Source organism: Drosophila nasuta, chromosome X (assembly GCF_023558535.2).
Source record: "Drosophila nasuta strain 15112-1781.00 chromosome X, ASM2355853v1, whole genome shotgun sequence".
Classification (NCBI taxonomy): domain Eukaryota; kingdom Metazoa; phylum Arthropoda; class Insecta; order Diptera; family Drosophilidae; genus Drosophila; species Drosophila nasuta.
Genome location: NC_083459.1, coordinates 9,855,730 through 9,868,097, shown reverse-complemented (window position 1 = coordinate 9,868,097; position 12,368 = coordinate 9,855,730).

The window sequence follows — 12,368 nt, the reverse complement described above, 5'->3', positions numbered from 1 at the left end:
TGCATAAATAAATCTAAATTTATTAGCTCAAATATAGCTACAACGATTTGTTTAATCACAAAATGTTGAAGACGTGTGAATTGCAGTGTTGCCAGCAAAAACGAAAGAAAGCAAGTGTGCTCGACTGTGAGATACCCGCTACCTATTTTCAATATTAGCAAATTTCACGAATATGGCAAAAATATACAACAGAAATACTTAAATATACCATAGGCTATAATTGGTATACTAATATAGTTATATATTCAAAATATACAATGAAGTGCATAATATACTAGCAGATTAATATACCAAAGGCTATATTTGATATTATGATACAGTAATAAATTAAAAATATATACTATAGTGCAAAATATACCAGCAAAACAGGTTGGTACTATTATAAAATATACCGAAAAATAATAAAATATACCGATGACTATATTTGGTAATATTGATATAGTATATATCAAGAAAAGGACTATATTTGGTAATATTGATAAAGTATATATTAATATTACCAAACATAGTCCTCAGGATGTTTTAGTACTATATTACCACATTTAAAATATACCACAGAGCACAAAATATACCACATTGTAAGGTAACTGGAAACTAAGACCCGTAGTAAATAGGCGTTTTTTCCATACAAAAGTATTTCTTAAATAACTTCGACAATTTTCATTTTGATTGCAAATAAATACTATAAATGAAGACGGACATGACATCGTCTCGCCTATTATCGCTGATGAAGAATATATACACCAGAGACTAAAGAGTCGAATATGCCTTCATCTGCCTGTTACATATATTTATAGACGGCACATTCTACCCTCTAATCAGTCTAAAGCACATTTTTACTCTTGCTGCTCGGCAGCCATTTTTGCACCTTAATGTTGCTTCCGTATCCGCTTCGCCTTCGCCTTCGCCATCTGCAGCTGAGTCTGACGCTCGCGACTTGCGAATGCGCTGCAAGTAATTGGGCGCTTTCTAATTAAGCGAGTGCGCAATCTTTTGCCACGCCTCCCCCGCCCTCAGCGTATGTGGAAAACGTTAATGGCATTTGCGGGCCAATTTTTGGGAAAGTTGGCGGCGGTGGCGGCAACTCGCTAATCATTTCAAAATTGTTCGCTGTTAGTTTCAAGTGTTTGCAAACAGAAGAGTTGAAGTTGGAGATGAAATACATATGCATGTATATACCATATATACAGATCTGTGTATAATGCCATGCGTATATCAAAGCTAAGAAACACAGACAACAACATTTAATCACAACTTCCTGTGAGCAGTTATATTTCGTTTCTTCTTTTGGCTTTTATAAGCATATTTGTTTTCAGCGTTGTCTTTTCAACTTTTTGATTTGCTGGCCAAGCTGGGCGTGGGAAAAAGCTTAAGGCGTTTGGGTGTGCTTCACTGTGTGTGCGAGTGTGTGTGTGTGTGTGTGTATATTAACTACTACTACGACTAGCCACAACGTCACCAAGGGGAACAGATTATGTACGAGCACACACAAAGCATACAAAAAGATGAAAAAAGAGACAAAAGCCAAAGCCAAACAAAACTAGCGCCAAATGAGCCAAAGATCCGCACAGTTTTATGGGCCAAGGCAAGGCTCTGACTAAGCTTAATTTTTATACCCGCTACCCAAAGGGTAGAAGGGTGTTACAATTTTGTGCCCCCATCAAATGTATGTAACAGGCAGAAGGAGGTATCTACGATTCTTTAAAGTAAATATATTCTTGATCAAGACGTAACGATATGGCCCTCTCCGTCCGTCTGTATGAGCACCTAGATCTTATAGAGATAGAGCTATAATTTATATAATTCGACTGCAATTATTACGTTTGGATTTCCGCCCTTCAAAAAAGAAGCCAGACTTTTAGTATATTCAATAATAACTATAGTTTCTATTATTCTTGAAAATCTAGTATTTTTCTGCTCATTGGTATATTTTAAATGTGCCACAATATCAATATACCAATTATAACATTTGGTATATTTTTAGTATTTTTATGGTATATTTATTTGGTATATTTTAAAATTAATACTGCATTGTTTAACACAATGGGTAGCGGGTATTTCACAGCCGAGCACACTCGACTGTAGCTTTCTTACTTGTATTTTTTCAGTTGGAATTTCCGTCATTGAATATTCATTCTGTGCAAAAAACTACGGGTTTTCTTTTGAGTATAACGATTCTATCATATGAGAGACGTTGGGTGTGAGAATCACTTCGATTGATTCTCATGTCATTCGCCCATTCAATAAATTCAATTCGATTCGAGTCTTCGACTCCGACTTCGACTTCGATTTCGATTTGGAGTCTCACACATGGCCATGGCCATAAATTATGATTTAAATATTATCATGCTTGTAGTTTGCTTATCTTTTAATGAGAAATTTCACAAAAAGACAATCGAAATGGAGCTACACCATATACTACTAACATATATGTTTATATATCTCAAGCGTATCGGTGGCATTTAAATAGATTTCATTTACATATTTGCCCGGCATTTGTAATCTGAGTGCCCCACATAAATCGCTGTCGACGCAAAGCCGATAACCAAGCAGCGAGAGACTGAAGACTGAAGACTTAGGACTGAATGTTCAAGGCTCTATTTAGATCTGAGAAAACTGTGGGGGAGGGGGTAAAATCGTACGTAGATAATGCCATTTTATTAAAGGCTGATTGATGATACACTTAAACCTAATCGCGAATGGAGTTTATCATCATTGTAATTGCCACTGAGTAACTTTTGGACTCAACAAATTGACAGCAAATTAATGCGAAATTGTCAAATTGTCGACATGGCAACATGGTAAGTGAAGATCAGGTCTTCGCTCTGTTATTGTTTATGCAAGTATGTGAGATACACCTACTGAACAAACTGAAACACACTCAATCGACACACGAACTTGTTCTGCGCACGCGTTTAACACGCGCGCTAATTTTTCGCGTTAATTATGCGACGACGAGTTAAGCGGGGCCCCCGAAAACAATATCGGAATCATATCAATATTCAAATTAGTTCCCCGCGGCGCTAAACCAACCAACGAACGATCGAACCAACCACAATCCTCGTCTCAAGTCCAACTCAATAGCCAAGTGGTTGGCCGTTTTTGGCCATGCGTTTTGTTTTGATTGCTCGGCCTTTTTGTATACCAAATTTATGGGCTTTGTGAGCTCTTTAGTTTTGTATTCCGACACAACACACATAACACACACACAAAACATCGGCAAATACAATAAGTTTGCTTATGCTTCTTAGCGTATTTGGGAGCATCGAATCCCATAGTCACTGCGATTATGAGACTGCAGATCAGATGATGAGTTGTTGTTGGCAACACCGACTTTTAGTTACCCAGATACCCATAAGAATACTCGATAATAAATAGAAAATTAATAAATTTGGTATTCTGATTTAATGAGAATGAAAGTATTTATGTTTTCATAGAAAATGGAAGACTGTTGAGCGATCTTTCCGAGATTGTCCCGCGACGGTTCTGCGATCATTCCGTGATTGTCCCGCGATCATTCCGGGTTCATCGGTCGATTATTGGGTGATGTTCTGTGTGCGATTTTTCCGCGATTATTGCAAGATCCTTTCGCGATTGCTACGCGATTGTTAAGCGATCGTTCTGCGATCGTCGTGCGATCATTTCGTTAATGTCCCGCGATTGTTCTGCGATCATTCCGTGATTGTCCCGCGATCATTCCGGGTTCATCGGTCGATTATTGGGTGAGGTTCTGTGTGCGATTTTTCCGCGATTATTGCAAGATCCTTTCACGATTGCTACGCGATTGTTAAGCGATTATTCTGCGATAGTAGTGCGATCATTTCGTGATTGTCCGGCGATTGTTCCGCGTTAATTGTGCGATTGTTATGCGATTATTTTGCGATTGTCCGGCAATTCTTGTCTAATGTGATTGTCGAGTGATTGTCGATCTTCTTGCACGATCTTTTTGCAATTCTTACGCTTCTGCCTCGAATTTCGCTATGTCCCTTCGCGATTGTTGCGCGACAATACATGGAAATGTTTCAAATATTTGAAATTATTATTACTTCTCTTACAAAATTCAGCAAATTCTTCTCATCACTAGATTTATATGAAATTTCTCAAAAATTATAATCATTTAAGCACAATAAAATGTTCACACTTTTGTTTAAGTTCTGACAACTTCAATTGAGAGTCTCGGTTGTCCATCAAGTTTTCTGTCTGCTGTCTGCTGTTAATCAACAAATAATCTCGATTTGTTCGCCTGCAGCTGTTGTTGTTATTCATTATTCGATTCAATTTTGACTTTTTGGCTTTAAGTGAGCTTTGCAGCTAATAGCCACAATAAGCAGCAGCTTTTCCAGCTCTTATCTCAGCAACCATTCACAGTGCCTCATCGTAGTATGAGAATATATCTCTGCTTTCCATATAAAACTTGAATATTTTTGCCAAACATATTTCATATTTCCGCATTCAATTGCTCTGCATTGTGCACATTTTTATTTACGATATTCGCACACACAAACACACACTACCTAATCTGTGCTTAAGCTTAGGCCAGCGATTTAAATTGGTGTGAGTTGAATGGATAGACTGAGAGGGAGAGGGAGAGGGAGAGTGAGAGAGAGACGGCGGGGCAGCTCTTCTTGGGGGGTTTGAGCGGATTTTGTGCATGTCGCTTGTCGGCTTTAAACGTCAACTGAACTCTTCTAAGAGGGTGGTGGCTACTGTATTTGTAGTTGTAGTTGTAGTTGTTGTTGTTTGCTGCTGTTATTGTGTTGGCCAAAAAGTGTTGGTTAATAAATTGTTGGCTAAGCGGCGATTCTATTTTTGCCGCTTTTCAAATTTTATTTATTTGTTTATTTTTCAACAACAATTTTGCTTGCTTGTTGTGTTATGTTGTGCTGTGTTGTGTTCTGCTGTGCGATTGTTGTCGCTGTTTAATGTTCATTAAACACTTCCGCCTTTGATGGCCATGATGTTGTTGACGTTGTCGTAATGATGAGCATAATCATCAAGTTGATGCTGCTCAGGCTGAACTTTGATGAGAGAGCACAAATACATCAAAGCCACTGACAAATTTATCACAAAGCTCGCAAGCAAACCGTAAACAAAAAATCAACATTATACGAAGAAATTTACCATGCAAATGCAGCTTAAACGATTTCGTTAATACTCTAACTCGAAAAGCTGATTTATCGCATAAGAAAGGGATAACAATATTTTGTTTGTGAAATCAAATATAACTTAAAAAATCGAACTTTAAATAACAAGTAACTATGGCAAGTTTTATGTTTCAAAATACATTTTATTCGATAACGAATTTTGAAATACTGCTACAGATTTTATTTTAATCATTTAGGTATATGTTTTTCGAGAAATATTAGTTATATTGATAATTCAAATGGACTTACTTCTGTATTAACGTTTTTGAAGTATTCTATGATCTTTGGCAAAACGTTTTTATTTTTTTTTTTAGAAGTATATCAATGTTCTTTGTAGTATTTTATCCTATTTTTAACAAGTTTGTATTTCTATTCGAAAAAATGTTCAAACTTGTTTTAATAATGCATGTTTTAACAATGTTAAGTTTTTATTTTGAACATGTACAGACAATATTAACAACTTTATAAACATAAACATGTGCTAAGTATGATTGATTATATTGTACTTTAAAACAGTCTTTCAAATAACATAACTCAAAATAACAACTGCAAGCTCAACATGTTAAAAACATTAAAAGTAAAACTTCCTATCTGATATTTTGAACAATTTATCATTATTGCCACAGTTTTTAATATGTTATATATGCATAAGTTTTAACAAATACTTAAATACATTGTGCTAAGAAAATCGTGTATCTAAAATTTTTATCTAAATAAAACATATGATAACTTAAACTGACTTGCAGAAAATGCCAGAAAATACACTTTTTTGAATACACTTACCATATTTAAAATGATGTTGTTATTGCTACAATCTATTTTATTTGCTTCCTTAACATATTGTTACTAATATGAAACGCATAAAATACAAGTTCTATAATTGAACTACATAAAGAAGTTCAAGTGGCCAAGCTCCATTACATTGTCAACAGACTCGCCGCAGCTTGTGGCAAACAAATGTAGTACGTAGATGTGCTGACAGACAACAGTCAACAGACAACACAGACAAACAGCAAAAGCCAATGCCAAAAGCTGAAGGAACGCGAAATGAGAGGGGTTAATACAGGGCGTGGCATGGTGGGAGGGGAGACATGTAGTAAAGAGAGAGGGAGAGAGAGAGAGAGCTAATGGAGCCAACGGACTGGCAATTGGGCATAAATTTCTGGCACAATTACAACGCAATCAACTTAATTACATTGAATAATTAGAGATGAAGCTGTTGATGCTGCTGCTGCTGCTGGTTGCTGTGCAACGCGACGCGTGGAAGGGGTAGAAGAGGGGGCGCAGACAAGTGGACAGCGTCAAAGGAAAGACGTCGCTGTGGCGCCACATAAAAATGTTCAGCTGTTGCATGTGGTGTCGATCTCCAAAAGGATCAAGCGAACCAAAGAATGTGAGCATTTGTGCCAAAACACCGAGATGTGGGAGGAAAGCTATGCAAAAAGGGGTCGGGGGCAGAAGGCAACAGTCAAATCACACAAAAGCTGGCAGACAAAGAAAGATCAATGAAAGGCAATGAGCTGATGAATGAATTTAGCCAGAGAGAGGGACAGCAAGCGGGAGTGAAAGAGTTGGCAATTGTGTGTGTGTGTGTGTGTGTGTGGGTGCGCTTCAAAATTGAAATGAGGGAAATCTCATTGTTGCTGGAGTTGAATGAATAAGCATGCAAATTAAAAGGCAACCTCGAGCACAATGCGAAAACACACAACAATAGTGTAAACAAGTCATTTAACTAATAACGAGGTACCCCAAAAATACAGAGAAAAAAAAAAAAATAAGAAAGAAGCGCCTCCTCGCTTCCTGTGCGCCTTTTGAAATCGGAATTACTGATTAAAATTATGCTCGACTAAGGGGTAAATTGAACACAAACAACACAACCTACACACACAACTGAAGAAACAATCAAAAGCACTGCCACTCACTTAAACTAATTAATGTTGAACAAAATCCCCTTATTTGTGCACAGTTCGATTCGAAACTAATGTGGCATTTAACCAATATTTAATTTCATTTTAAACACACTGTATACTATGATATATAGTATATTCTCTCCTTTTGTTTATCGGCCTTTGAAATGTCGACCATTTAATGCGCACATAATTCGAATATCAATTTAAATTAATAGCTGCAAAATGTAAACATAAATTAATTCCAACGAATGCAAGTTGCCACTAATATATATAATATGCATGTTTAGAGACTGATTGCACATTAGTTGAAGCTTTATGCTAACACTCGATATTATTTCATTCATTTATTTGTATTACCAATAGGCTTCCATCTAATAGCTGCAATGCAATCACCAAATATGAAACAGAAATTACCAAGTTAATAGCTTAACTAAAGTCGTATGCTTAATTCATTCAATTTATTAGATATTGCATTCAATATCCTTATGGACTGCTATCTGAGTTCTTTGAAGATACAAAGATGACGATGACATTAAAATGCATTTCCCATGATTTTGTAACTGACTTTCAAAAGCCATACACAACCTGGTATATTTCGAATGAAGTACTTATGTATATTCATATACAAAATATAGCATTTGGTATATTAAAATGTTAAATAAAACAAGTCAAACTTGGTATATTTAGGTATTAAATAAAGCAATTTAAATTTACTGCTTTCTCCATTTAGTATATTAATATACCAAATGTTGTATATGGTATATTAATATACCAAACGTAGAAAACCAAATATAGCAATTGGTATATTTAAATCCCGAATAACGCAAATCAAGTAAAGCATTTGGTATTTTGATATACCACACACAGCATTTAGTATATTTATACACCAAATAAATCATTTAATAGACATAACTACTTTTCTTTTTTTTATAGTACATTTTATAGCTTTTATTGTCATGACTCGCGACTGAAGCATTCTTAATACTTATTTTATATTGTCCAAAATATATAATTTTATATATATATATATATATATATATATATATATATATATATATTAAGAATGCTTCAGTATATATATATATATATATATATATATATGTTATGAATGTTAATATATGTATGTAAATACAGCTTACATGTTAATTAAAGTTTTCAGTTCATCAAAGTTTTAAAAATACTAAAACGGAATAAAATTTCATTCATTAATTCGTATAAACTATGTAACTAAAGTTTTCCATTTAATTCATTCAATTTATGAGATATCTCATTCCAATCCAAATTCGAGTGTTCTTTCATAAGATACAGGAATAAAGTTATGAAAAGAATTCCAACTCCTCTGATCCAATGAGGTGCGTAATCCGTGCCAGAAAGACGGCGCGTGGGCAATCCATAGATGACTTCATAGAAGCCCATCTCAGAAGTCAGAACTTCTAGATGAACAAAGAGAAGAACCTTATAGTTTTTCGTTTTTATATTTTCTCTATTCGGGTTTTTTAGTGGATCATTTGTCAAATGCATTCCATTTGTGGATTATTTGACAGTTTTTATGCAGCACTGTGTGGCGGACTCTGAGGCAGTCATAAATTGGCCGTAAAACTCAGCGCGACAACTCTATTCATATTTCTATGACAATTTAAGATGTCTGTGGACGGGCGCGTATTATAAAACATTTGGAGGTCCAAGCAGGTGCCATAAAACGGGCCCCAGAGACGGATGTGCTCTACTGTGCTGTGTTGAGCTGAGCTGAGCTGAGCAATGCCAACGTCTTTTTATTTTATAGTATTTTGGGGCTAACCTGGAAATGTTAACGGATTTCAAAATGGGCGGCAATGGGTCGTAAAGTCTTTTGGGCATAAAGTTATTAAATAGCATCTTGAAGACAGACAGATAGAGATTTAGATAGATAGAGGGATAGAGATAGAGATAAAAAAATAAGTTAAGATACATCATTTGATGCACACAGATTCGACAATTTGCAGCTAGATGAATAAATGAAAAGCCGTCTCAAGAATATTTCCGTTTTAATTGGACAGCCTTTGTGTGCCATAAAGTTTACGAGAACCGAGACAGCGAACCGGTTCAGCGTGCGCACCAAATTGGGCAACGGCAACGGCAACAGTCGAGGCGCCACCAACTGTTGTTGTTGCTGTTGTTGTTGTTGTTGTTCAACTGGTCAACTACTCAACTCAACTCTGGCTGCTTAACTATTCAGGCCAAAGTTTTGTCTGTTTTTTTTGCAGTGGCAACAATGATCTCTGGCCGGTTCTTGGTTCTCATGACAGCAGACCAAAGTTGGTAGCCAGAGATTAGCTGTAACCAGAGACGCGCCAACATGCGACTAATAGAACTATTACACATTATCGAAGTGCAGTCAGCTGAAGGAGGCAGAGGAGAAGGAGGAGCTGTCTCTCTATCTCTATCTCTCTCTTTTGAGCGTAGGCCGTTTAACGTTCCCATGGTGGCACTCCTGCCCCGCTTCATTCCATCTCTCATCAGCTCTCAGGTGTGGCTCAGAGAGTCTTTGTAGCCTGCGCGTGTTGAAAATTGTTAAGCACTCAACTGGAAAGTTGTCTACAGATTTATGGCCAGAGCAATGGAGCTGCTGCTGTTGCTGCTGTGGTTGCTGTTGTTGTTGTGTTTTGTTGCAAGTCTCCTCATATTTGGCCACTTGTCTGCAACTAACTGGGCCGTGCACAGGTGTCTTTGTGGCAAAAGCAAAAACGATAAAAAAAAAAACAAAAACACATAGGAAAACATAGAAAAATGGAGAAAAACATCACATCTAGCGGCCGCTACAAATTATTGTGAGAAATTTCAGAGCTGTATGGGAGTTTTTGGCTCTGTCAGCGAATCTGTTGCGAGACCTGATTGATTGGCGGCTTTTTTTACAACAGCAACAGCAGCAGCAGCGAGGTGCTTTAACAATTGGCAATCGATTCAGAGACTATCTATTAATGCTTGTACATACCGGGAAATATTTAATTATGCAGTATCATTTTAACTGGAATCGCCTAAGAGGTAGTGTTTTTAGCAAAGACTTATGAAGTATGACGTACTTCGTAATTATTTAAGGCAGTTGTGCGATTTATTAAGTAATTCAACTTATTTTTACTTTAATTCGAATTTAATTTAATTTTAATCATTAAAAAAGTATTAAGTAATAATAAAAGTGCGAATTGTAAAATGTTACTTTGAAATTATTCAATTTTATGTTTTTATTTTTACATAATTATTCATAATAAAATGCAAATTGAAATCTACAAATTTAATAAGAATAATTCATAATTAAATATAAATTTTAATTCAATTCCAAAAAAAAATCTTTATTTGTAAATCATTTCCATTGAAAAATTATTGAATCGAAGCACTTGTTAAATAAATTCGGAAAAAACAAATGCAAAGATTTTGATTTTTTGACTTGAATTCTCGATTTGAATACGTATGTATGTAATAATTTGTTGTTAGCAATTTTTATGCATTACATAGAAAAAAATATGTTATTTAGATTTACTTAATTTCAAAGACTTTTGGGATAAGAAAATCGTAGCTTAAAATGTGGCAAATATATCTGTGAAAAGTGAAATGATTGAATCCTACAATTAAATAGAATAATATCTTATATTAATCTTTTCAAATTATAGAATACAAATTGTAAATTATAAATTATAAAGTAATGAAACTCTATAATAATATCCTATACTATGTAACCATTGTAAATTATAGAATGTTAATTAAGACAAACTTCGAAATTTTCTTTTATAGAAATGATTTTAGTTTATAAAATGCAATTTGTAAATTGTAAAAAAATGAAACTCTTAAATGATATCTTAAAGTAACCAATTTAAATGATGTGTTTTACTCAATACTTTTGAATTATGGTAAAATGCTAAATTGTACAAAAGAGATTTAAACTTATATAATATTAAAACTGGTTTTTGTGGTCACAATTGTAAATCCAGTTGGCATCGCATATCCCTGCACAAATATGTTATTACCTGTGCCTATTTATAGGGCTCGCATGTGGTAGCATTTAAGCTATCGAATAACAGATATCGATAACGCCGCGGTTGATAATACTGGTTGTGCTTACCACATGCAATATGCCACTTCCAGTGCCACTTACTAGCTTCTTCTTCTTCGTCTTCTGGTGCTGCTGCTGTCACCATTCTTATGCTCTTCTTGGAAAGGAATGAATCTACTGTCTACTGTCGCCCCTCTTTCCACCTCTCTGCAAACGTGGGGCAACTCATTGAGTGTCTTTCGGTTTGGCATTTTTAGGGCTACATGCCGCAAAAACCGCAAGAAATCAATTCCAAGAAATTGTTTGTCTTCCGCTGCCGCGACACGACGCGAGGAAGCTTGTTGCATAGTCTCCCGATTTCGACATAAGTATGGTAGTTATTATAAGCATATTGAAAATGAATCGTCGTATTTGATACGCTTCAGTTTCTGTCTTGGTCATTTTTAAAGTCTGTCTTTGATTCCGATGCCAATTCCGCTGACGATTTCCCTGGCTAGTTGTGTGTTGTGTGTGCGTCCGCTGTCGAGAGGCGGCATCATTATTGATGGTTTATTAACACGGCATGAGGTGTTGACTGCTGTCCCATTTAGGGTATCTCTACCCCACACTCTCCTCTTGCCACTTGCCACTAGCCACTCGAATGCGACTAAAGGCGTGTTGCGAGTTCGCTGCAATTTTGCGCGCTTGTTTTTGGTTTTTTATTTGGGTTAATTTATCGGCTATATACAGCAGAGGAAAAAAATAAAAAGCCACATTCGAGTGTGCTCGACTGCGAGACACCCGCTACTCATTTTTATGAAAAGCAACATAGTACGGTATTATTACTATGCATAATATACTATATTTGGTATATCGATATACTATATTTGGTATATATATACTATAAAAAAAACTTGTAAGAAAACTAAAGTCTAGTGCACTTGACCCATTTTTAATGAAAGCAAAACAGTGTGGTATTATTCTTAAAAAAATACTAAAATTAAATACCAAAAACGCGTAATATACCGAAGGTTATATTTGGTATATTGATATATTATATTTGCTATGTCGATATACTGTATTTGTTATATTTGGTATATCGATATACTATATTTGGTATATATATACTATAAGAAAGCTACAGTCTAGTGCACTCGACCCATTTTTAATGAAAGCAAAATCGTGTGGTATTATTCTTAAAAAAATACTAAAATTAAATATTAAAATCGCGTAATATACCGAAGGTTATATTTGGTATATTGATATACCATATTTGAAATGTCGATATACAATATATGATATATCGATGTT